Source organism: Crotalus tigris, unplaced genomic scaffold (assembly GCF_016545835.1).
Source record: "Crotalus tigris isolate CLP2741 ecotype Arizona unplaced genomic scaffold, ASM1654583v1 scf7180000018181.196161, whole genome shotgun sequence".
NCBI classification, from domain to species: Eukaryota; Metazoa; Chordata; class Lepidosauria; order Squamata; family Viperidae; genus Crotalus; species Crotalus tigris.
This window is the reverse complement of record NW_024096869.1, coordinates 120021-146358: the sequence shown is the minus strand read 5'-3', so window position 1 is coordinate 146358 and position 26338 is coordinate 120021. Positions and strand designations below refer to the sequence as shown.

General features: G+C 44.5%; 1 long non-coding RNA gene across 2 annotated transcripts; it reads right to left on the bottom strand.

Annotated features, from left to right (window-relative positions):
- Positions 1–441: 441 nt before the first annotated feature.
- LOC120310428 lies at positions 442–25774 on the bottom strand. 2 transcript variants are annotated; one of them, XR_005557349.1, is made up of 4 exons: positions 25258–25774; positions 20576–20743; positions 3904–4035; positions 442–2203 (listed from the first exon to the last, which is right to left on the bottom strand). It is a non-coding gene; the product is annotated as an uncharacterized LOC120310428 (long non-coding RNA). The 2 variants fall into 2 exon arrangements; XR_005557350.1 differs by lacking the exons at positions 442–2203; positions 3904–4035 and adding an exon at positions 19482–19762.
- Between the last annotated feature and the right edge of the window lie 564 nt (positions 25775–26338).

Sequence of the window (26338 nt, the reverse complement as noted above, 5' to 3'; positions counted from 1 at the left end):
ACAGGCCATGGCTGGGAGAGAGAAAGTTCCACTTGGGTGGCCCAAGTCTTTCTCCTTTGTCTTCGCCTTCTTCTGATCACCAGGCTAGTGACAAATTGGCTCTCTTTTCAGGGAGATGATGAAAAAGAAGCAAGTGAGATCCCTAAGAGGAAGTAGAGAAGCATGTTGACCAGCTCACTTTCTGATCCTGAGGGTCCCCAACAAGGATGCTCATGTATCCTCCTTCACAGAGGACAGCCTTTTATTTGGAGAGCTCGCAGAGGTACGGACACTGAATGAAGATCTCATAAGTCCACTTCAAGGCAGCTTCATGATTTGACCAATGTCCTTTGATTATTTATTTGCTTTTTTCCTCCTCCTCCTCCTCCTCTTCCTCCTCCTCCTCCTCCTCCTCCTCCTCCTCCTCCTCCTCCTCTCTCAAGGGAGATACAAAGTTCTTGGTTGTTGCTCTTCTGATGGCCTCAACCATTGTTAACTGATGTTGTTGTAGTGATATATTTATTTATTTATATCTCACACTTCTTAAACTGCCCATCTCCCTCAGGCTCTGGGTGGTGGAGTATTACTACTCTAGAGCATTACAACTCTAAACAACTCATATTGGAAGTGAGGAAGATGATCTAGATAGGGATATGTCAATCTATTGTCTGGACAAAAGGAGTTATGGGCAAAAAGCCCATAATTTAGTCCGGCAAGATTCTGTCCATGAGTGTAAGCAAACAGAGTCTTGGGCTTGGACCTGGGCTTGTGCATTGTGAACTGGGCCTTTCCGGTATGAACTCTGACTTACTTGATTAGCAACAACTACAGACCAGTCTGCTCTGGATTAATTGGGAAACCAGTTTCACGCTGATTCTTCTAGGTAAAGGCCTTCTTCTGGCCTGGGTTGCTTCTCTTGGCCCAACACGATCCAGTTTTTGATCCAGCTGCTTTTCTGCCTGAGCCCCGCAGTCAGTGTGGGTGTTAATCATGGGCTCAAGTTTTCCAGACAGCCCATGTCCACCACACCACCAATGCCCAGCAGATTTGTTGTCTCAGCTTGTATTTGTTGGTTCAGTGCTTGCTAGGTTTTAGGAAGCTGTTAGAAGCCTAAAGATCCAGCTCTGTGTTAACATGTTTGCAGCAATTATCCTGCCCCTGGTGCAAACCTTTTGCATATTCATCTGAGAAAGACTTGCTGTTTGCCTGCTGCTGGGGCTACTTTCAAGGAAGAACCCACAGACTAATGTGGGCTCCCCCCTTCTGCAAATCTCACCTTGCTACTCAGAGTGTAGTAACTGCAGCTAAGAGGGCTTTGTCTCCATCTCCATTGGAACTGGTTGAAGGAACGAAGCGTCAGTGGTGTTAGAAAAATGGAGGAGGCTTCTAAAATCAAGGGTGTGCAAAGAAGGACCTTTCTGGGTGCGCACTGACTTCCTTCCTGTCTTTACTTCTCGGTCGGACGGTTTTCCCTTGGGACAGAGGGTGTTAGGTGTGCAAGCATGTACAACTCAGTGAAAAGAACTTAAACCAGGGGAGAATTTCCAACCGAGGCACTTTAGCTACTCTCTCCCCTGCTGATTCCTTCACTTTAAAAAAAAAATGAAAAAGAAAAAGGGAAAATAATTACTTCTAAGGCTCTAACCTTTCCAGCAAGTGACTTTGTAATAAATAATCCACATGTCCCTTCTGTGCAATCCATCAGCGGGAACGCCTAATTACTTTAGACTCACTTTGAAAACCCTTCCAGTGCCAGTTTCAAATAAATAAAAAATTAACATGGAAACTCTCCAGCGCAGAGCCAGGAGAAAGGAAGGGACGGGGGAGTTTCATCCAATCTCTCCTTCTAGACTGGAGGGCCTGATTGCTGAGATTGCTCACAATCTAATAATGACCCGGCTGAAGATGTCCATGGAAGGTTTCAACACAAAGGTTGGGAGGGAGTAGAAGAAAGTGATGGATCTTGAAACCCTTGGGGCTTGGGAGAATTGACTTGGCTCTCAGAAGGGACTCAGACTCCTTGTTGTGAGCAAATTCCGCTGATGGAGAGAAGGGTCTCCTATCAACCACCTCCTTTCCTTCTCAGAGCGATTGCGGTCCTACCTTCTGGCTTTGCACCATCGTGCTACGTTTGGGAGGGCTGCCAACCCACTTCAAAGTCCATGGTGCTTCTTCTGCTTTGGCCATCTCACATAGCCCATCCTCTTCTCCTTCTGTGTCTGCACTGCAGGACAAAGAGAGCAAGAAACTAGATTTTAAAAAAAAGGTGGAGAAAGGAATGGGAGGGGTGGGCTGGGGGGGGGGAAACAGCTCTCTGAAGTCCCAGTAACAATAAGATTTGATTTCACTGTGCGCCGGGGGACAATAAATACCTTCCAAACCTCCACAGGAGAATTAATTAAACGAATTTTGCTCTGCCAATTGTTTGTTATTTTTGCTGACCTCACCATGTGGATTAATATTTAATTAGCCTTTAGGAGAAGTGGAAAGCACTTATTAACCTGCTCTGTCAACCTGTCAGAGCTAAAGGTGGGATGCTGGGAACATTTCTGGACAAAAGGCCTTATGAAGGGAGAGGGCAGGGGAATTCTCGCCTGCTCAGGAACTCGGCTGGTTTGGGAAGTGGATGTGAAATTCCTGGTTCTTCTCTTTCCCTTCTTCTGGTGGCTTTGCATCGCTTTGACCTCCTTCTTTGGAGGCCACATCCAAGGACAGGAAAGCAGCAGTCCAGGAGAGATGCTTCTCTTTTTCTTCTTAAAGAATGGCCCAGAACAGTATTTCCAAACTGTTTTCCTGGGAGAAGCAAGTTCTTCTCATTTTAATTTTCGGCAGTTTGAGGATCCTTCCTCAACTCAAACTGGTTGCTTGTAGCTCAAGCACACTTTCACAGCCATCCCACTCATATCTCAACACACAGTTCCTCAACCTAATCAATCCATTGAATCTAATCATGGAAAGTAGCAACCTGGAATTAAGGAGAAACTTCCTGGCAGTGAGAACAATTAACCAGAGGAACAGAAGTTGCCTTCGGAAGTCGTGGGTGCTTCATCACTGGAGGTTTTTAAGAAGAGATTGGACAGCCACTTGTCTGAAGTGGTATAAGGTCTCCTGCTTGAGCAGGACTAGAGCAGGGGTCCCCAACCCCAGGTCCATGGACCGGTACTGAGCTGCGGCATGCCAGCAACTGGTCCGCACAAACAAGCAAAGCCCCATCCGTGGCAGCACACAAAACCACACACATTCCAGTCCGCGGAAAAACCTTTCTCCATAGAACCGGTCCCTGGTGCTCAAAAGGTTGGAAACCTCTGGACTAGAAGACCTCCAAGATCCCTTCCAGCTCTATTCTGATTGAACCTTGGCAACTTGAAGATGAGTGGAGTTCAAATCCCAGAATTCCTCAGCCAGTATGGAGAAATCCATGGCATGTTCTCAGCCTCTCCAGCTGACCACGGGTTTCCAATCCTCGCTAAGAGCGAGGGTTGAAAAAGGCAGCCATCACTGCTCCAATCTTGAACCATGTCTCACCTCCAGTGTGTCCCATCTGAGGCTAAAGTGAGGGATGAGTCTTGCCAACTTTATTTATTTATTCATTCATTCATTTATTTATTTATTTATTTATTTATTTATTTATGAGACTTATATACCGCTTTAAGTGCAAGCACTCTCTAAGCGGTGTACACCAATAAGCAATGTATATATATATTTGCACTGCCCCCAACAATCTGGGTCCTCATAGACTTTGGTCTATGAACTGGCCAGTGAGGAATTCAACCAACATGGCCTCCAATCATTGGCTTCATGGAGCCATTTAGACTCAGTGGGATTTTGTAAAAATGCTCAAATTGCCTTGGAAGATCCCAGGTCAACCCTCCTCCTTCTTAAGATGGAGGATGAGGAAAAAGGGGATTAATGAAGTCAGCAAACCTTTTCCATTTTGTTTTTAAATTCCCCAGCCAAAGGAACCAGGAGCACCCATTGATAGCTGCTGCTTCTGTCACCGTTCTGGTGCTTTGTTCTTCTTCGGCATTCCTGATAGGAGCAGGAGAGATCCTGCATCTAGAAGACAAGAAATGGGAAGTCTTAAAAAAAAAAAAAAAGAAAACTCTGCAATGCGTGTATCAAACTTTAATAACTACCTAAATATTGCTGCATCCTTTGTTTGCTGATTCAGTGCAGCATCAAGTCAATAAACAGCCTGTGCTTAGTACATCTATCTTTGATCTCTCATGACAAAATTGGAGTTTCAGGATCTTTGGGAAGGCTTCATCCATTTTGCACCCATTCTGGGAAGTTGTGGAGATGCCTGAATGCAAAAATTTGAGTTATCCCTTCCTTCAAGATGGACGTGAATTTTAGCCAGAATTGTGTAAGGTATCTGAATGCTTATTGTTTCTCGACCTCGGCAGATTGAAAATGGGTGGACTTCAACTTCCAGAATTCTCCAGCCAGCATGATGATTAGGGAATTCTGGGAGTGAAGATCCATGCATCTTCAAGCATGCTAGCTAGGGAATTCTGGGAGTTGAAGTCCACACCTCTTAAAGGTTGAGAAACACTGTTCTAAAGACTTGGGATATATACATCAGTCTTCATCCACTTAGAATAATTGATTCAATTTGGAGATCGCTCCAATTGAATAATTGATTTAATTTGGCTGCTGGAATCAAATCAGACCCTCCGATGCAGATTTCCGAAACCGTTTGGGTGGTAGGCAAGACATTTCTGCACATGTTCAGACACTTTCAAATCCTCCCAATCAAGTCCAAGGCATCGGATTGGAGTTGACAGTTTGATTCAACTTTCCCGTTTGATTTGGAAAGTGGTTTTGATCCGGACGGTCGATCAGACAGCTTTCAAATCAGAGCTTTGCACAATCCTAATAAGGGCTCAGGAAGGGTGGAAATCAATCATCAGCTTTGCAAAGCTTGGTGGCCACAGACGGTTTCTCATCCCACACCTTTTGTTATTGTGTTGTTTTTTTTTTATTTTCCTATCATTTAACCGCTGTGATTCTTTTATGCTGTTCACCTGGGGCTCCCTTACATGCCTCCTAGGAAGCAATCACATCAATTAGGGAGAAGTTGATGACAAGAGTAGTAAACAGTTCATTAAAAGAAGGTGTATTTTCACGTGACATCTTGGGAAACATAATCTCATCAGAGAGAGAAGGAGAAAGAGAGAAAGAGAGAGAGAGAGAGAGAGAGAGAGAGAAAGGGAGAGAGGGAGGGGAGAATGAGAGAATGAGAGAGAAAAGGGGAGAGCAAATGAGAGAGAGAAAGGGAGAGACAGAGAACAAGAGAGAGAACGAGAGAATGAGAGAGAAAAGGAGAGAGAATGAGAGCAAGAAAGGGAGAGAAAGAGAATCCCAAAGACGCTTTTTCAAGAGGTAACTGGACAAGAAAGTCCAGCTGCCTCGTGAAAAAGTGTCTTTGGGATACTATGACCTTGATGACTGAGAATCTCCATAGAGAGAAAGAGAGCGAGAATGAAAGAGAATGAGAGAAAGGAATGTGTGTGTGTGAGAGAGAGAGAGACAGAGAGAGAGAAAGACACAGAGAGAAAGACACAGAGAATGAGAAAAGGAGAACAAATAAAGTAAAAAAGGGAGAGAGAATGAGAGAAAGAGAGAGAAAGAAAGAGAATGAGAAAGAGAAAGAGAAAGGGAGGGGGAAGGAGGGAGAAAGAAAAAGGAAGGGAGAATTTGAGAATGGAGGGAGATGCAAGCAACTTTTACTCCCTAATGGGCTCGTATTAAAGCAGAGCTTGGAATGGGCTAAGGTGGCTGAAAAGGAGAGATTCACGCTCAAATGGCACCGTTTTCTTTGGACTGCGGTTCTGTCCATCATCTGGATGGAAAAGTGGACTCTCTCCAACCCACCCACCAAGGCCAGGCCCAGGCCTGAGCGCGCAGGGCTGCCAGCTGCCCTATCAGCAGCTCCTCAATGGTGGGCAAGGAAGGTCAACGACAGCTTTTTGTCAAGTTTGGGTCGCATGTCATTATCCCCATTATTGAGAGGCATCTCTCATTATTTCTCTTTTTGTCTAACAGAGGGAAAAAAGAAAGAAAAGAAAAGAAATTAAAATCCTCCTGAGTTTTATTAAACATGGATGCTGGTAGGTAATTAAATTGCAATTTAATTAAATCCGCCCGCTAAATCCACCTAAGCTTAACGCTTTCTCTCCGGCTGTCCCTCAACAAAACACTGAGCTTTGGAAAGGGTGACCATCACCTTCTCCTTCTTGCCTTCTCTTGGGGGGGGGGACATGGTGGGGACCCTCAGAGAGATCTGCTTCTAATTGCATTCAAGCATTCACAAAAACCCAACCTTGCCAAGGAGAACCACCAAGGTTCTGAGGTCCAGCAGCTAAGCACTGCTATATTTGAGGAGCTGCCACAAAGAAGAGGGGGTCAACCTATTTTCCAAAGCACCAGAGGGCCGGACAAGAAACAATAGGTGGAAAGAGAAATAGTCATCAAATGATCAAGAAGAGAAATAGTCATCCAGATTTTTGCACACACACACACCCAGGAGGGTCAGACTGCTATCTTAGGAGTACTGTTGATCTTCTCTTCAACTATAGAGTTTCTCCAACATGCTTAATGTCCTTCCCGTGAAAGATATGGCGGACAATATCACCGTAGTTGTTCTTTTCACTATCCTGCTGACCACCTCTAATGGTGGCTAGATTAGGGTTAGGCACGCTGGCTGAGGACTTCTGGGAGTTGAAGTCCACAAGTCATCAAAGGGCCAGGTTTGAAGACCCCTGTTCTTGATGAACAGAGAGGCACCCTTTTTTCCTGCCAGATCAGCCCCCAGGAATGGAGAAACTGAAGGAGACAGAGAGGGAGGAGATGAAAAGCATCTGTGAAATGATTCTTCTCTTTCAAATGGACGTTGGAGTCTCTTAGCCCACAGGAGTTAAACTATCCAATCTGTTGTTATTTGAGTTACCATTCCTTCCCGCCTCGTTCCTTTAAAACCAGGGATCAATCTTCAGTTTTATAAGCACAGAATGATGGAACAGCTACCCCAGCCCTGCAGACATTGCTGGAAGCAGGGGGAAAAAAAGCCCCACAAATGATTTTGTCTTATATATTTGGCTAAGGTGCAGGTAAAGAAAGAAAAATGAACCAGTCCAATAATGAATTCTTTTCTTGGGTCCCAGAACATCACAATGATTGATATTTATAGATTTTTTTTTCTTCTTTCCTTTTTTTTTAAAAAAAATGAAAAGAAAAGCTCTTTGCTGGGAGCTAAGCGGTGCGTGATATTGTCTAACTCCTGAATCCTGCTCAAGTTTATGTTGTGAGGTGTTCCAGCTATAGGTTTAGCAGCCCCCCCCCTCCCGCCCGCCTGTTTCAAGCTGACACAAATAGTGGTTAGCCTGGCAAATACCAAAGAGAGTTGTTTGTCTGAAACTCATAGGGCCCCATCCAAGTTCAGCTCATTCAGAAACAGCAAATGGGTTTGCTTTTTCATATCAGATCAAATTTTATTTCTTTTAGCTACTGGTGTGGCAATAAAGTCCTTCCTTCCTTCCTTCCTTCCTTCCTTCCTTCCTTCCTTCCTTCCTTCCTTCCTTCCTTCCTTTTTCTTTCTCTTTCTTTCTTTCTTTCTTTCTTTCTTTCTTTCTTTCTTTCTTTCTTTCTTTCCCACCAAAATGATCCACATCCATTACGTAGGAGGCTGGGTTGCTCTCCACACCATGAAAAACTTTGCAAGCCTTTTCAGTACCAAAGAAAAGAAAGGGGGGAAAAAAGCAACAAACAAACAAAAAGTAAAGCTCTCAAATTTTGATCATCTGCCTTCTAATTAGAACAAATTACAAGTGGTTGGAAGGGTTGGGGTTTTTTTGTGGGTTTATTATTATTTTAAGTGTGATTTTTGCACTTAATTTGTGATGGATTTCAAAGGCTCATTATATTTCTGTGAATCTTGGGTCTCTCGCCTTGGGCACTTTCTCAACTGTGTGTGTCTAGCTACATATATCACACAACCCCCTAACCCCAATAAATTAAATAATTAGCTTGCAGGTGAAAAGCGGAAGTTATCCCAACACGGACAAGTGAGCACAGAGGCCAAAGTGGCCCAGACCCGCTTGATTCACACGCTTTTAACAGCTTTGAAAGTCAACAATTGCCCCCTTAACTGGGCGCCCCTCCCAAGGACTCATCTGGTAATTCTATCACACACACAAAACACACAGTAGGGTCTCTTCTCCCTGGCTGCCTTTTCCCAGAACCTTTGGGAGAAATTTTTGCTTTCTCCCTGGTGGGGGTTGAGATGGCTGGAGGGAGATTTCCCCCCCCCCCCGTTTTGAAAGCTATCTTAAACCATCTGCAGGGCTTGCATGTGTTTAATTTAATTTGAATTAAATGAAGTAGAAGGCAAGAAAGTTTGAGGATGAAGATCCTAAGCCAGGTAGTCCTCCATCTTACTAGAGAACACACGTGGAAATTCTTTTTAATTAGGGTAATTTAAGCATCTTCCCCTCCCATAGATGAAGAAGGGGTCAATTGGGGAAAATTGTGTTGAAACAAAAATAGAATAAAAGAATGTCAAATCAAATACCCAGCAGAATTGCAGCGGGTCCTGGAAAGAGAAAGAGAAAGAGAGGAGGGGAGGGGAAGGGAAGGGAAGATGGCAATCTTAATTGCATCCTTAATCAAGAAGGCTCCAGAGGGTCAAAGTCAAACTTTTATCAGCTAACACTCTATAGCAGTGGTTCTCAACCTTTTTAATGCCGAGACCCCCAACTGGTCGTAAGTCGAGGACTACTCAACTGGTGCAGCACCGTTTGCAGAATGGGACTTTTGGCGGGCTCAGCAGGGCAGAGACAGCCTGGACAATTCCTATTGGCTTTTGAAAGCCAATAGAATTAGACTCTATTCAAGAGAGTCTATTCTATTGGCTTTCAAAAGCCGATAGAATAAAAGGGAGGAGCACAGCTAAAGAAAAGGGGGGGGGGAATGGCAGACTGCATTGTTTGGCGACCCCCGTGAAATGATCGTGCTACCCCAAATGGGGTCTCGACCGACAGGTTGAGAACCACTGCTCTATAGGGAAGTCTGTACCTTCAACTTTTTTGCCTATTCAACTGGTTTCGATTTCAAGTTCCTTCCACCCTATTGAAAAGGAACCTGTGAAGTTGGAAACTTTGGATTAAAACGGAAGGAGAAAGGAAGAGAACCCACAGCTATCCACACATGGGGAAGGAAACTGTTGTGATAGCAATGTGGTCACAGTAAAGGTACAAGGGGAAAATCACCTTGAATTGGGCTTGTATTCCAGTTGGACAGTGTTCCAGTATTTAAGGGGCTGTCACAAAGAGGAGGGGGGTCAACTTATTTTCCAAAGCACCAGAAGGCAGGAGAAGAAACAACGGATGGAAACTAACCAAGGAGAGAAGCAACCTGGAATTAAAGCGAAACTTCCTGACAGTGAGGACAATTAACCAGTGGAACAGCTGGCCTCCAGAAATCGTGGGTGCTCCATCACTGGAGGCTTTTAAGAGGAGACTGGACAGCCATTTGTCCGAAATGGTGTAGGGTCTCCTGCTTGCGTAGGGGGTTGGAGTAGAAGACCTCCAAGGTTCAACTCTATTCTGATTGAGTGAGTGAGTGAGTGAGTTCTGATGACTGTATGCACATCAGCATTGTTGGGTTTTGGGTGTGTGTGTGTGGTACTGACAATAATATGGAATTGGGTTGCCATTGACCATTCTCTCTCTCTCTCTCTCTCTCTCTCTCTCTCTCTCTAATTTCCCAGGGCAACCCATGACTCAAGGAATTCCTACTTGCTTCCCATCTAAGTACTAATCAGGACCAACCCAGCTTAGCCTTTTCATCTCAGTCAAAGTTGGCTAGTTGCTGCCCTCTGCTGTAATCTAACAGTGGAGCAGAGGGGAGGCAAACTCCCTCCCTCCCAACACATGCACACAAACACACAAGTCTTTTAAAAAACATGAATTAGATATCTATTTTTAACCTGGCTGAAAATAACCCTCAACTCTAACAAAGATTGTAGTTAGAACTTCTGACACATCTTGGACAACCTTCTAAAGCTCCAACTTGTGGTCAAGAATGAAAAAAAGCAAGAGAAGCAAAAAGGGACATTTTCATGATTTGTCCATGGAACTGGCCATCAGAAGGCCTGAGGAGGAGGTCACCTTTGTCCTCCTTGTGGATGTCTCAGGAGGTTTGGGTGGACTGGACGGCATAAGTATTTTCTTCCTCCTTACTCATCTCTTTCCTGAATCTCCTGGACAACAACTCTCCTCCTTCTGAAAGGAGTCCTGGAATTCTACACTTGGGGAGGTGGGGTCCTGCCCTATTAATGGCCAGGAGATGAAAGAAAAGATATATAGCCAGGGAGTGCAATTAAGCACCAAGGGGAAAAGAGCATGGAGGAAAGCTGACACCTTCTGCACCCCTAGAATGAATCCCCATGGCCCTATTAAGGGGACAGTGTCCCAACACCCCATAAATTGCCCAACTTAGCCTGAGCGGAGACAGGTTGCTTTGATCTGGACACGCTGCCCTGCTTGAACAGGAAGAGGAAAAGGTGATTTTTTATGGATTGCTAGGCTCTCAGCAGCCTCCACGTTTTCCACTCCACTGAAACTTGGACAGCACCTAATGATCAATCAGAGAAGAGTTCCCCCCCCCCTCTCTATCCCTCTCTCTCTCTCTCTCTTCTCATTCCAGACAGAACTTTCCATCCACAATTGCCTTTAATGGACTAACTTTGCTCCTTTCACACGGACCTTGGAGACATTCCCACCGTTGACTTTCCCTGGGTGAGCTCTTTCAGGGCAAGTCATCTCAGGAGACCAAAGGGCAAAGGAAGGAAATCTAAAGGAACAGAGGTGGACCATTGATTTTGGGCTGAGCAGAACAAAGATTATGAAGAACAAGCCTTGATCTCCAACCAGTTGCTAAGAAGGCATGGGTCTAGCAAGATAAAGAGTTCAGCAGTTTCTGGGTGCGGGCATATGGTCTTCAGATTTCTCCTAGGCCAAGTGCATTTTTAACAGAATAACAGAGCTGGGAGGGACCTTGGAGGTCTTCTAGTCCAACCCCCACTCAAGCAGGAGACCCTATACCATTTCAGACAAATGGTTCTCTAACCTCTTCTTAAAAACCTCCAGTGTTGGAGCACCCACAACCTCTGAAGGCAAGCCATTCCACTGGTTAATTGTTCTCCATGTCAAGAAATGTCTCCTTAGTTCCAGGTTGTTCCTCTCCTTGATTAGTTTCCATCCATTGCTTCTTGTCCTGCTTTCAGGTGCTTTGGAGAATAGGTGGACCCCCTCTTCTTTGGGGCAGCCCCTTAGATATTACAACACTGCTATCATGTCACCCCAAGTCCTTCTTTTTTTTAAAAAAATGTCCTGTTTACATCTTGAACAGTAGACTGAAAAAAAGCGGATATAAAAGGAATATGTTTGCTACAATCATCTTCGAATGTTCTCCTGCTAAGAGTAGACCCAGACCTGAGTTCTAGCTTCCTCTGGTGTAAACGGTCTTCCAGAGTCTTGCCCAGAAATCCTGCAGGGGTCTCTCTCGACCTCCCCCTCTTCTCCTCTGTTCCTCTTTAGCTTCTCACCTAATACGGAATACAAGCAAACAAGAGTTCTCGTTTGGGTCAAATCTATTCTATTGACGGTCTCCATTTGTGCAATTCCGGCCTGTGGATTTGCGTTCCCAAACTGTATTTGAAAGGAGCTGCCAACTCCCATTAGCTCCTTAATTGTGGTTAAAGCGCTGAGCAATTCAGATACTGGCGCTGCCTGGGCCACCGAGAGGCCTGCTCACATGGCCAAGAGATCGATACGGATTGAGGTTCCCCCCCGAGCAGGTGGGGGTTCGGAGACGTTCCTTCTATCCCTTCTACAAGCTGTGCAGGGGAGAAACCTGGTTTACAGATCGGCATCTTCCTTCTTCCTTATCTTTTTCATTATCTGGGTTTTAAACGACATCGAACCGCCGAGGAAAGTGTTCAGACAGTGACAAAGTTGGCGAAGGAACCATGCTCAACCAACAAAGTGAGGAAAAGGAAGGGCACAATGCAGGAATGGATAGACATCTTTTCTCTCTCTCTCTTTTCCTCCTTAATTTCACCTTGGAAAGTACACTGAAGTTAGCAAGTAGGGCCTCTGGGCTCAAAGGCCACCTGGGTTTGAATACCCGGTGCTGTGACCAGTCACCCTTTCTACCATGATCACATTGAGACTCTGATTGGTTATATACACTACTAACATTCTTGTAAGCTATAACTGGGCGAAACGGTGCATCGAAGAGCAAAACTTTTTCAACCAAGGTATCTCAAATGGATTAATTGACAGAGTGTCGGGATAAAAGATAAGAGCTAACATAGCCCATCCCTGGATACTGGGTGGGGCAAGCAAGTTAAAAGGGACTTTGCCTAGTTTCTTGGGCTGTAACGAAGATGGGGGAGGAGAGATGTACTTTCAGACTTGTAAAGGTGTGTGGGAAAGACCTTGGGAATGGGTGAAGGAGTTCAGAAGAGACCTCCCCTCGGCTGTAAAGGAGACAGCAAGAGAATGGTGCTTTCAAAACTTGCAATATTCTGCTAGTTTGCTTTACAATAAAGCAGAATGAGGACAATGATGGCTCGGCGGTTAAGAGACTGAGCTTGTCAGCTGGAAAGTCAGCAGCTGGGTTTAAGTCCCTAGCACCGTGCAACAGGCTGAGCTCTTGTTCCTTGCTCCAGTTCCTAGCAGTTTGAAAGCATCCAAATGTGAGTAGATAAATAGGTACCACTTTGGTGGGAAGATAACAGTGTCCTGTGAGCCTTTGGCCTATAGCCGTAGTGGCCACATGACCACAGAAATGTCTTCGGACAATCCCGGCTCCCTCGGCCAAGAAAAGGAGACGAGCAGCGCCCCCTAGAGTTGGGCACAACTGGACAGTGGAAACCTTTACCTTTTACCTTCTTTAAAGCAGAATTAGCTTAGCTGGCTGTGTTTCCTGGCCAGTCCACCTCACAAGGCCAACACACATACACACACAGGGGAAATCTACCCACCCACCCAAGGACGGAGAGCTGACCTTTGATTTCACATCTACCCACCCACCCAAGGATGGAGAGCTGACCTTTTTTAAAAAAAAACTCGGACAAGGGGACCAGCCTGCTCAGCTGCCCCTCCGTCCTTCCCACGTTCCCAAGGTGCAAACTAATTTTTTATGCCTGGCTTCCACGCCACCGTCTAATTGGCCCTCCATTTTTCATTTGGTGGAACTTCAGCTGCCCCCCACCCTCCTGCTGGGAATTCACACCTTTATTATCACTCTTTATTACCAAGCAGTTCCTAGTTTTCAAAAAGCTGCACCAATAAAAAAGAAAAAATGAAAAAAGAAAATAAAGGAGCAGGGTGTGTTTTCCCCTTTCCTTCCCCCCCCCACCCCGTAGTTTCAATTTTAATTACCACCGCCAAGACAACTCACATTCTTACCAGGTTGTTACACACTAATTAAAGCGAGAAGGAGTTTATGGAAGGGATGGAGACTTCCATTCTAGCTCTCATCTATTATTTACAATCAGTAATGCAAATAATTTCCCATTTAAACGGGCTGAGCTGGCCGGCCGGACTGGAGGAGAGAGGAGAGGAAGGAGGCCTGCAGGAAAGTCAGAGGAGCTTCTTAGGGCCTCGGTGTCCAGTGAGCGCAGCAAAAGAGAAAGAGCAGCTAGGTATTTCGGTCACTTCCGAACGATCGTTTCCTGGTGAAAATCCAGGGATGGGCTAAGAGAACGTTCACCGTTATTTTATTTGACCTGATCTGGCCAGGGAAAAGATGCTTTTATGCACTAATGATAGAAGAGAATATTTTTAGTTCAGGGTCCTTGGCACGCTCTGGGCTTGCTGGTTTGCTTGCAGACATTTCATGACTCAAGTAGGTAATCTCATCAGTGGGAGGAGGAGGAGGAGGAGGAGGAGGAGGAGGAGGAGGAGAACTGTGGGGTCTTTGACACTCTTCGAACTTGGTTGTTGGTTGTTTTCTTTCAGACATTTCATGACCCAACTAAGTAACATCATCAGTGCTAGAAGGGAGTGGGGGTTTGTGCAGAGGAGGAGGAGGAGGAGGAGAAAGAGGAGGAGAACTATGGCGTCCTTGATGTTCTTTGAGCTTGGTTGCTTTCTTGCGGACATTTCATGACCCAATTAGGTAACACCTTCAGTGCTAGAAGGGAGTGGGAATTACTCTCTGCTTATACACTAGTGTCTTGCCCTGTCGACGTTGGTGGAGTTGGTCTTCCTTGATGCAATAACCGAGCAGTAGCTGAGCCATCATGAAGATGGTTTTTGAGCCAAACACTCAGAATGGCAAGGATATTTTCTCTTATTGCCGAAAGAGGGAAGACCAGATAGGAAAAGCATCTTTTCCCTGGCCAGATCAGGTCAGATAAAACAAGAGGGACCCCTGTCCAAAAACAGCACCAGGTTGTCCCTTTTGAAGAGAAACAGCTGTGCCATCTTCACACCCTCCGCTTTCGCAAGCCTCTATTTTTTTTTTATAGATAAATTTTGCATCGATTTCAGCCACAAGGAAAGATTTTAAAATGTAAGCAGACTCGGTTGAAGTAAGATTGGATTCTTAGACAGGTAGGAAGTAATTGTGGAAATGTCTCTCCGCTTACATGGAGAAGTCCTCTCCTCCTTGGCTATTGGAATCACCAAGAGGAAATCCATATTCTGATAACTAGAAGCACTTTAGCTTCACAGCAGTCCTGGGGCCCTTCTGAGTCGCAAACAAATTTACGGTTTCAAATTAAGCCCACCAACAGCCCAGCAGGACTTTTAAACTTTCTCTCCCTACCTATTTTCACTAGCCACCAAGGAGCTTTCTCGTTGCAGGCTGCACCAGTTGTACCTCCCTCCTCTGGGCCGTGCGTTGTTCCTTTTCCACAGCCCCTTGAATTTCGCTCTTTAACTTCTAACAGATGCCTCTTCCTCACATTCAGAACCCACTGGAGAACAAGCCCCAGATTCAAAATGGTTTGCTACGGGTTTCACCAGATTCTAAAAACAGCACACATGCACACACACACCATTAATACTATAAATTATTTACCTCTCCTGGATGGTTCCTCGCAAGTCGATTTTGCTTACTCTTGCATGGCATCATACTGTCGTTTTTATATTCTTAAAAAAATGCATGGTTGAGGCACAGAGCAACATCTGGATTGACCTTCTCTGAGCTTGGAGGCTTTGGGCTTCATTGGTATGAAGACGGGTCTGGGAGGATGATTGAATGCTTGCTTGCTTGACTGACCGATTGATTGATTGATTGATTGATTGATTGATTGATTGATTGATTGACTGATTATGTGCTATCAAGTCAACCTGCAATTAAGGAGAAATTTCCTAACAGTGAGAACAGTTAACCAGTGGAATGGCTTGCCTCCAGAAGCTGCCTCCATCACTGGAGGTTTTGAAGAGGAGACTGGACAGCCACTAGTCTCAAATTGTATGGGATCTCCTCCATGAGCAGGAGGTTGGACTAGAAGATCTCCAAGGGCCCTTCCAGCTCTATTCTGAGTGAACCTTGGCAACTTGAAGATGAGTGAGCTTCATTGGAGGAGGAGGAGGAGGAGGAGGAGGACGGCTATGGGATCCTTGGTGCTCTCTGAGCTTGGTTGTTTTCTTGCAGATGTTTCATTACCCAACTAGGTAACATCATCAGTGCTAGAAGGGGTGGACTGTAGGGAGGAGGAGGAGGAGGAGGAGGAGGAGGAGGAGGAAGAAAAGGAGGAAGAGGAGGAGGATTGTGGGGTTCTTACTGTTTTCTGAGCTTGGTTGATTTATAATAATAATAATAATAGTAGTAGTAGTAGTAGTAGTAGTAGTAGTAGTAGTAGTAGTAGTAGTAGTAAAGTTGGAAGGGACCTTGGAGGTCATCTAGTCCAACCCCCTGCTCGGGCAGGAAACCCTACACCATTTCAGACAAATGGCTGTCCAGTCTCGTCTTAAAAACTTCCAGTGTTGGAGCATTTACTGCTTCTGGAGGCAAGCTGTTCCACTGATTAATTGTTCTCACTGTCAGGAAGTTTCTCCTTAGTTCTAGGTTGCTTCTCTCCTTGATTAGTTTCCACCCGTTGCTTCTTGTCCTGCCTTCAGGTGCTTTGGAAAATAGCTTAATTCCCTCTTCTTTATGGCAGCCCCTGAGATATTGGAATACTGCTATCATGTCCCCCCTTGTCCTTCTCTTCGTTAAACTAGACATACCAATTCTAGCAACCGTTCCTTATATGTTTTAGCCTCCAGTCCCCTAATCATCTTTGTTGCTCTTCTCTGTACTCTTTCTAGAGTCTCAGCATCTTTTTTACATCATGGTGACCAAAACTGGATGCAGTATTCCAAGTGTAGCCTTACCAAGGCATTGAAGAGTGGTATTAATACTTCACGTGATCTTGATTCTATCCCTCTGTTAATGCAGCCTAGCACAGATGTTTTATTACCCAAACTAGGTAACATCATCAGTGCTAGGAACATGATTTCCTAGCAACATCATCTCAACTCAAAGCAATTGCCTCTTGTTGGGAAAAGCCGCCCCACGTGTGCTTTAATTTAAAACCAATCAATAAATTGGCTTAAACTCTCGATCTGTTATTTTATTTAGTCATGCCCTTTGCCGCGGTTTGCCTATTTCTCTTTGCCCGGCAAGATAAGCCCATCTCTTTCAACCAATGTGATCTCAACAACCCTCACAATATTTTGCCAGCCCGGAAAAGATCTCTCACACACGAGTAGACAGAAGTCCCTTTTGCAAAAGCATCACAACAACTGGGAGGTCTAGAGAGGGGCGGGGTTAGAGCTGAAGGGGGCGGGGAATTCCTACATTCCTTCCCTTTGGCTGTCTCTTTCAGAAGGAAATCTCTTTCAAATACAGTCCAGAAAGGGGGGAAAGGGCCTTTGGAGAACCTAGAAAGCCAGCTTAATGACTCCTGTTCCCCGTCTCTTTCTCCTCCTCCTCCTCCTCCTCCCCAGCCCCCGCCCCGTCCATCTCCCCGTCTCTCTCTAATGAGAAAAAGGGTTTTCTAATTTATTGCTTTTACAGAATTGTTCCTCCGCAGAGGCACAAATAGCAGCATATCAATAAAGTCATTTGAAGTTGGATATTTCCACCTCTGTCCCAGCAAAAAAATAATTAAAAACGGATTCGCCGGATCATAAATTGCAGGCCACTGAGGAAGGACCCTCCTTAACCCTGTCAGCGCCAAGACAGCTGGGGGGAATGGGGCTAGGAACCCACAGGAGATGGGGGGGGCTGAGCTAGCTCCTGGAGTAATTTTGCTCCATTGAAAGGGTTGGAGACCCAAACCCTGACCATTCCAAGCCTCGTGACCTACAGATCACAAGGGGCCAGCAGGGTCTAGGTAGATACCTCCCCTCTTTGTCTATCCCCCACTTTGCTGAGAAGACAGAGTATCAGCCCTGACACGGAATTTCTCAACCGTGGCCACTTGAAAATGTGTGGATTCCAGTTCCCAGAACCACCCGCCTTGAAGGTCCCATCGGTAGGACTTAGTTGGTGAGAAGAAGTGAAATCTCTTGGGGACTGGAGGCTAAAGCACGTGAAGAACGGCCGCAGGAATTGGGTATGTCAAGTTTAATGAAAAGAAGGATGACAGCAGTCTTCCAATATTTGAGGGGCTGCCCCAAAGAAGAGGGGGGAGGGTCAACGTATTTTCCAAAGCACCTGAAGGCAGGAGAAGAAGCAACGGAGGGAAACTCATCAAGGTGAGAAGCAACCTAGAACTAAAGAGTGAAAACAATTAACCAGCAGAACAGTTTGTTTCCAAAACTTGTGGGTGCTCCATCCCTGGAGACTTTCCAGAAGAGAGTGGATAGCCCTTTCTATGGAATGGTATGAGGTCTCCTGCTTGAGCAGGGGGTTGGACTAGAAGACCTCCGAGGCCCCTTCCAGCTCTGTTATTCTGTCATCTGTTTTGTTCCTTCTTATGAGACATTTGGCATTTCCAATATTCTATTTCTGAAGCCCCAGGGATTTTTGTTAGATCTCCCTTGATTGGCTCAGCCAACTGCAGTTGAGTGACTTGTTAAGGGGGTGAATCAGTTCTTCCCTGTCTTCACCAGCCCTCTTGTAAAACTTGAGCGGCACTTTCCTGTTTTATCCAGGGATGGTTTGCATATATATTTATTTATTAAACCGATAGGCCACCCACCTCGCTGTCCAAGGTAACTAACATTAATGGACTCCTGACCAATTTCAGCACATTTTCGTTCTCAAATTTTGCAACCTGGCTATCTTTCTCTTCTACTACCTCTTTGTAAGAAAATAAAGAATCAATTTTTGGACTTTATTTGCCCAACCTCAGGCCGTCTTGAAATTTCCCCAGAGAGCAATGATAAGTATACCTTTGGACGGAGTCTCCGGAGACTGTCATGAAATAATATTGAACAGAAAATGACACTTTATATTGGAAAATCCCAAAGCCGGTGGCCAAACTAAGAGGAGAGGGAAGAAGAGGTTGGACAGCTTTAAATCACTCAACTGAGAAGACCTTCAAAGGCTTCAGATCTTCTAAATGCATCCTTAACTTCCTTCATCTAGTTAATTCTGGCCAGGTTATTAACCAAATCTTCTTCCCAGATTTAGTGACTGATTTTCAGGGTTTATAACCCACTTCTAATTCTGAGCAACTCCCCCAGACACCAATGGGAATGATCATAATAAGGACCAATCTCTATAATGGGCTAATTTCATTTTGGTGTCTTACCACAGGAAATTGTCCACGTAAAGTCAAATGTCTCTTGAGTTGGAGTCATGTTTGATCCCTGAGGTTTTCTTGATAAAAGTATGGACCTGGTGAACAGAGGGGTTTCCAGGACATTATTTTTCAAGTTCCTGTAACCCAAGAGGTCTCTTATCCTATGTAGGACAGTCTTAAAATTAATACCATCTCTCTCACTTCTGCTATAATGCAATCCACATTTGCTATCTTATTTAGAACTATCCTATTCTACAGAAGGAGATATAAAATACTGGACTGGCCCACTTCCGATGATAAGGGAGTGAGAGTCAAAATTTTGTTCACATTAAAAACAAAATAGAAGTCAAATATTGAATGAATGCATATCAAAATGAAAGATTAGGTACTTCTTTCGATAGGCTAGCTTATTATAGACAAATATATTTTTCCCCATAGGAGACATTTAAAAATTTGTCTCTCCCCATCCCACCTTGCAATTTGAAGTGACCCTCAATTGTCTCATGTTAATGCAGTATTTCTCAAACTTGGCAATTTTAAGATGCGTAGACTACAACTCCCAAAATTGGGAGAAATGGAGACTGGGGGATTCTGGGAGTTGAAGTCTGCCTAATTTGAGAAACAATGTCCTCAGTTTTTATGTGACATCATGTTTGAATAGGCACAAACTAGGAATGAAAAGGGAGAATCAAGAATGTGTGTTTTTGGCACCCAAGACTCACAATTTGGAGCAGCTACACATGGTAATAACTTTTTAATAATAACTTAATTGATAATTTGCCCCCCTTTGCCAAGGCACTTACACAATTAAAATATGATTACAATAAATAAACAGCAATAATTAAAACATCATAAAGCAGGCAGCCGCCAAATCAAAGCAAATATTAAACAAAAAACACACACAAATGGCAATTGTCAAAGAAGGCAATGGAGGGGTGGGTGAAAAATCCATCCTGTAAATCTCCAGTCAGCTTCACATCTAAATTCTCCCGTGAAAACTGCAAAGATTTTTGGCAGGCTGGCAGTCTTTGGGGAGGAGGAGGAGAAGGAAGAAAAAGGAAAGACAAATTTTTCAAAAGAGCTATAAATTAATCAGTTTTCTCGATCATGCAATACTCCTTTTTAACTGGAATCCGTCCCAGTTTTGGAAAAGCAGAAAAAGAACACCCAGATCTCCAGACGGTATTGTAATTCCTACCACAAAGTCAAAGCGGTGTTTTGAATATTCTCCCGACCTCAATCTATTTTAACAGAATTGTAGAGTTGGAAGATCTTCTAGTCCAACCCCTTGCTCAAGCAAGAGACCCTATACCGTTTCAGACAAATCACTGTCCAGTCTCTTCTTAAAAAGCTCCATTGATGGAGCATTCACGATTACTGGAGGCAAGCTGTTCCACTGGTTGATTGTCCTCACTTTCAGGAAGTTTCTCCTTAATTCCAGATTGCTTCTCTCCTTGATTGGTTTCCATCCATGGCTTCTTCTGCTTTGGAAAATAAGTTGACCCCTCCCCTCTTCTTTGCGGCAGTCCCTCAAATACTGGAAAACTGCTATCATGTCACCCCTAGTTCTTCTTTTCTCTAGACTAGCCCTATCCAGTTCCAGCAATCGTTCTTCATATCTTTTAGTCTCCAGACCTTTAATCATCTTTGCTGCTCTTCTCTGCACTTTTTCCAAAGTCTCAACATCTTTGTTGTAATGTGGTGACCAAAATTGGATGCAGCATTCCAGCTGTGGCCTTACTAAAATTTTAAGTTTTTTTTTTAAAAAAATAACTAGCAAAGATGGCACTATCAAGAGAGCACCTCAACTTACCTTCAACTCTGGTCAAAAATACTTACGGGAAAAGTAGCCTGGTCCCGAGTTGTACAAGTCCTTTATTCTGGTTGATGATTGTTCTTCTTATTGACAAGATCTTCTCAGCAATGATTTTGTGGCTTTACTTTCGCCCTCCTCCTTCATCCTCCATTTTTTGGGATTCATCTTGCACGGGGAAGACAAAGTAGCCCCTGGAGACGGATTGGAAAATACAGCAACTTCAGTCAACCTTTATCGACTCCCCAACAACAATTTGGAGCTTTAAAGCCATCTCCTTCATTTTCCAAAGGGACACATTTAGTCACATGGAGCAGTATTTCGTTTATGAGTGACCACAAACCCCTAGGATGATTGCTTTGCATAGCAATGAGAAAGGGAACTGGACTGATCATCCATAATCCCAGAAATGAAGGAAGGAATACAACAATCTTTGGTGAACCCAAAACAAACAAGAGAATCAGCCGTATTTCTAGTCCTCATGAAAAGAAACCTGGAAGAACACCGCAAGAGGTAGAAAGGGCTTAAGCAAGGTCTTTGTGAGTCAGACATTTTCATTTTGCTGGCCAGAAGACAGCAACGGGGAGGGGGGTTGTGTGTTCAAATACACACAAATTTTTGCAAGACCCCAGAGTCAACTTTGCTTAGCAAAACATTTTGAGAACCATAATTTATTTAAAGGTACAGAGTGCACATGCACACAGGGGGACCCAATCTTGGTCCTATTCCAATTTTGGATTTTTACGAATAGGAAAAGAAAGGTGTCGGGATTTATTTTATGACAAATCCTAAAGCTAAATTATGCAGAGCAATAAAATAAAAGCAAATTATAAATGAGGAAAAGGAAGGGATGATAGACGGAATAAATTAGGAGAGAGGAAGAAGACACCCATATGTGAAAAACAAAGACCTGTGTTAGCAAAACTACAGACCAACTGCAGCTGCTCCTGGTTAAATACTGGAAAAGCAGAACATTTAAAACTGAACTTTTGACAGAAAACAGCCTAGCTGGAAATGTAAAGCTGGAAAGCAAAACGTTTTGATTTTTCTTGACTGTTTCAGACAGACCTAGCCCCAAGGGATATGAAGCTGTGGTTCTATTTTGTGAAGAAGCACAAAGATGGCTAGCATATTTGCTGACACTTTATTTAAACTAAATTTGACCATTGGTGGTTGCACGACCTCCATACATGCCATACGCTAAATAAATAAGTCACAAGGCGCTGGGTTTGTGCAACTTACCAGCCCAAAACCATGACTTATACACCCCAATGTTCACCCTCCGAGAAAGCCCAAAGCAAACCTTTATGGCTTAGCGTGATGCAAGCCAAACATATTACATAATGCCTCTGACCCACCACAAGGTGGGCAGCATATAAATTGAATAACTAAATCCCTACATAACACAATAACTCAATGATGATATAACTAATAAAGGAGAATATTTGTAGCTCAGGGTTAAAATGAAGGGTCCTCGGTGGTCTCTGAGTTTGATTGCTTTCTTGCAAACATTTTATTACCTAACTAGGTAACATCATCAGTGCTGGAAGGGAGTAGGGCTTGCTCTCAATTTACTCCTCCTCGCTAGCACTGAGGATATTACTTAATTTGAGGAATGAAAGCTCTGCAAGAAAACAACCAAGCTCTGAGAGCACCCCTCAACTAACTCACCAAATAACAACAATGTGTATGTGCAAAATCCGTGTATTCTCTTGCTGTGCCCCCAAATACACCTTTGCCATTTTTCTTTGTGCCTCTTGCAAAAAACAGTCAGCTGTTGCCCAACAGAGTCAAATATCTGGAGTTTCCCCCAGAAAATGCATTGGTATATTCTATATCAATGAACCAAGTTTTTTGAGCTTTGGAGAAACGGAGGCTCGGCTCGACGGGTAAAGTGGATTCAGAGAGGACGCCCAAAGGCCGGACCGTTTTGTTTCTGGAGCGTCGCCGGAGAAGCGGGGGCTTTTTTGGCCACAGGTGCAAGGATGGGTTGGGTGAGTTGGAAAGAGGGCAGCGGGCAAGAGGTTAACCCTTGATTTAGGCTGGTCACCCTCTGGGGGTGTCACCGGTGGCAGGGGGAACGGGATGCCAAGCCACCGGCCCCAGCTGTCACTCGGAGCGATGAATTGCATGCTACGTGGAGGTGTTGACAGGAGCAGCTGGACTTCCAAGAGTGATGAAAAGGAGACCAAATTCATTTTGAGTTCAGACAGACCGGCTTGTTAGGCGCCGCTGGGAGGGGGGAAAGCACATGAGGAGGAGGAGGAGGCCACAACAGCAGACGTGCTCCCCCTCCTGGCTGACAAAGACCCCCACACCCTGGACGCCACTGCGGGAGTCTGGAAGATCAAGTCTTGCAGCGTTTTTCAAGCTTGGGCCCTTTATGACTGGTGGGCTTCGACTCCCAGATGGCTGAGGAATTCTGGGAGTTGTCGTCCCCCTATCATAAAGGGCCCGGGTTTAAGAAACGCAGACATAGGGATAGACCTTGACTTATAACAGTTCATTTAGTGACCTTTCCAAATTAGAACTGCATCCAGTTTTGGTCACCACGATGTAAAAAAGATGCTGAGACTCTAGAAAGAGTACAGAGAAGAGCAACAAAGATGATTAGGGGACTGGAGGCTAAAACATATAAGGAACGGTTGCTAGAATTGGGTATCTCTAGTTTAACGAAGAGAAGGACAAGGGAGGACATGATAGCAGTATTCCAATATCTCAGGGGCTGCCCCAAAGAAGAGGCAATCAAGCTATTCTCCAAAGCACCTGAAGGCAGGACAAGAAGCAAGGGATGGAAACTAATCAAGGAGAGAAGCAACCTAGAACAAAGTGAAGGAACTGGAACAACCTGCCTCCAGAAGCAGTAAATGCTCCAACACTGGAAGTTTTTAAGAAGAGACTGGACAGCCATTTGTCCAAAATGGTGTAGGGTTTCCTGCCTGAGCAGGGGGTTGGACTAGATGACTTCCAAGGTCTCTTCCAACTTTACTACTATTACATATTAGAGAACGGTACTGAAAAAGGGGACTTATGAGTGTTTTCCACAGTTACGACCATTGCAGCATCCCCAGGATCACTTGAAAATTGGGGATCCCATTGTAACTTCCAACTTCCAGTTGCTATACAAATGGTTGTAAATCAAGGATTATCTGTAGCCAGTTTGTCCCTTGAGACCGAAGGATATTTATGAACTTAGTTCTGGAAAGTGTAGCTTATTTATTTCAGTCTATCTGTTATAGCTACCCATCTCAGCAAGGCAAAGACCATCATTTTAAAATAGCCACATAAATAACAAATAAGAAGAATAATCAAAACCACAGAATTCTGTGCATATTGTCTGCTGCCCAATGAGGCACTGGGTCATCAGGAATGGTATGTTTCTGAGTCTCCCTTGGTAACCTTAAGGACTAGAAATGTGTGGTTTTTAACAGCAACAACACGACAAATCCTCTGCTTCTGCTAATTACGTGGTTAATTATAGAATCCATAAAGAACACAACCTTGCTTAGGTGCATCTTCTCCTACCGGTTGCTAGCGCAGATGAGGGCGTCCTTTTCTGGGGTGGCCATGAATTCAGTTGCTGGACCAGGTAGATAAAGGTAAAGAAGATACAGTTTCTCCGTATCATTTTCTTTAGGGTAAAAAGAAGAAATATTGGCACCCATGCAAGGATCTTCTGCTCATTCTAGAGCAGTTTCTCAACCGTAGCAATCTTAAGATGGGTGGACTTCAACTCCCAGAATCCCCCAAACCAGCATCGGTGGACTTGAACTCCCAGAGTTCCCCAGCCAGCATTGGTGGACTTCAACTCCCAGAATTCTCCAGCCTCGCAGATAAATCCTATTCCAGTCCCTTTCCCCTAGAGATAGAAAATATGCAGTATAATGCTATATATGTCTTTATATGCAGGCCTCTGTGTGTGTGTGCGCGCGCGTTACAAAATGCCAGGGATGTTTCGCTTTTATTAAATACTAAATTGACGAGGCCTGGCACTTTATTAAAGTGTCAGAGAGAGGGTTCCTTTGTTCTAATTAGGGATGCTAACAAGGCAGACAACGCTGTGGTTGAAGGCGCCCGGCTGTGGGCAGGTGTGCATCCAGCAACCGATGGGGTGTGCTATTGTTAAGTCACACCTTTTACGCTACGATTTGCACCTCGAGGCATCTCATTAATGCCCCTGTCTGACCAGACCCTCCTTGGACTGGGGCTTTAAAAAAATGGGCTCCCCGAACCATCTTTTACAGCAGGTTTTCCTTCGATGCAAAGACTATCACATTAATAAGGACAATTTGATTTAATTGAATTCCTAATGAAGGGAGATTTCTCCGGGATCGGCTTTGGCAGCTGGGCAAAACCAAGGGGAGAACAATACAAGGCAATGCATGTTTGTTTGTTTGTTTATTAGGGCTTTTTTTAAAATCCCACCTTTATTACTTTAGAAGTCATTCAGGACCATGAACGTAGCTAATTGTCCTATTTTGCCCACCCACAACAACCATGTTGGGTTGAGAGAGAGGGGCTGGACCAAAGTCACCCAGCTGGCTTTCATGACTAAAAGTGGGACTAGAACTCACCGTCTCCTGGTGATTGGCCCAAAGTCATCCAGTTGGCTTTCATGACTAAGGTGGGACTAGAACTCACCATCTTCTGGTGATTGGCCCAAAGTCACCCAGCTGGCTTTCATGCCTCAGGCGGGACTAGAACTCACCATCTCCTGGTGATTGGCCCCAAGTCATCCAGCTGGCATTCATGCCTCAGGCAGGAGTAGAACTCACAGGTCTCCTGGTGATTGGCCCAAAGTCACCCTGCTGAAGAAGAACAAGAGAAATGAGAAGTGACTTTTGTAGCTGCTTGGATGTACAACTACAATACAACCCTTGATTTGTGGCTAACCTGGTCCAGGAGCTCATCCCCTGTCACATCCTTAACCTAAAGACTGGATTAACCCACTTTCTGAGATCACACAATATCCTGAACCCTAAACAAGCTATGGCCCTTAAAAAGGAGATACGCAATACAACTATCCAAATCACGAACACACAAAATATCCTAACTGAGGTTAAGTCTAACTAAGGGTTAGTGGCTTGTTGGCTGATTGGATTAAGGTTGGTTGCATGAGCCAAGCCAGAATGTCATCCAGGATGCACGAGAATCGTGGTTAGCCAGATTCTTTTGTCTTTTTGCTTCATCCGCCGATTATCGTGCTGTCTTGTTCACCACGAAAGATGCGGGCATTTTGTCTTGGTGGAACACAAAGAAGCACACAAGAGGTGGAAAGCTTTTCCAATTAGGGGACCTGAAGTCCTACGAGGGTTATTAACTCACGAGTAAAGTCCCTCCAGAACCCGTTTCCACAGCAGTGGGCAACTACGGTGATGCTGATTTTAATGATACAGCACGCACTGGCAAGGAACACCAGCACTCCACAAATCTGTGCAGCATGAAACAGTGGACACATTTGAGTTGCTAATGGCAGTATATGTGCACTTATACATAAAGCCAACCCCGGGGAGAGAATATCCTCATCCAAACACGACCCCCAGCAAATGCTACTCAATTCGGCCCTAAAATTACTTGTTTGGTCAGTTTTGCTTACTAACACAAACCGTTTTGAGGCCTGTCATTGAGCTGATGAATTGTCGGAGTTTCAGTTGATTAAATCCTCAACCAAATTTGAATGAATGGCTGGGCAGGTAAAAGGTAATTGTTTTCCAGTTTGCTCCCATTTCCTGGTAGGTGCCTAGCAGAGTAACATCCCTACGTGGAGAGAATGTCAAAGAAGCTTAAGA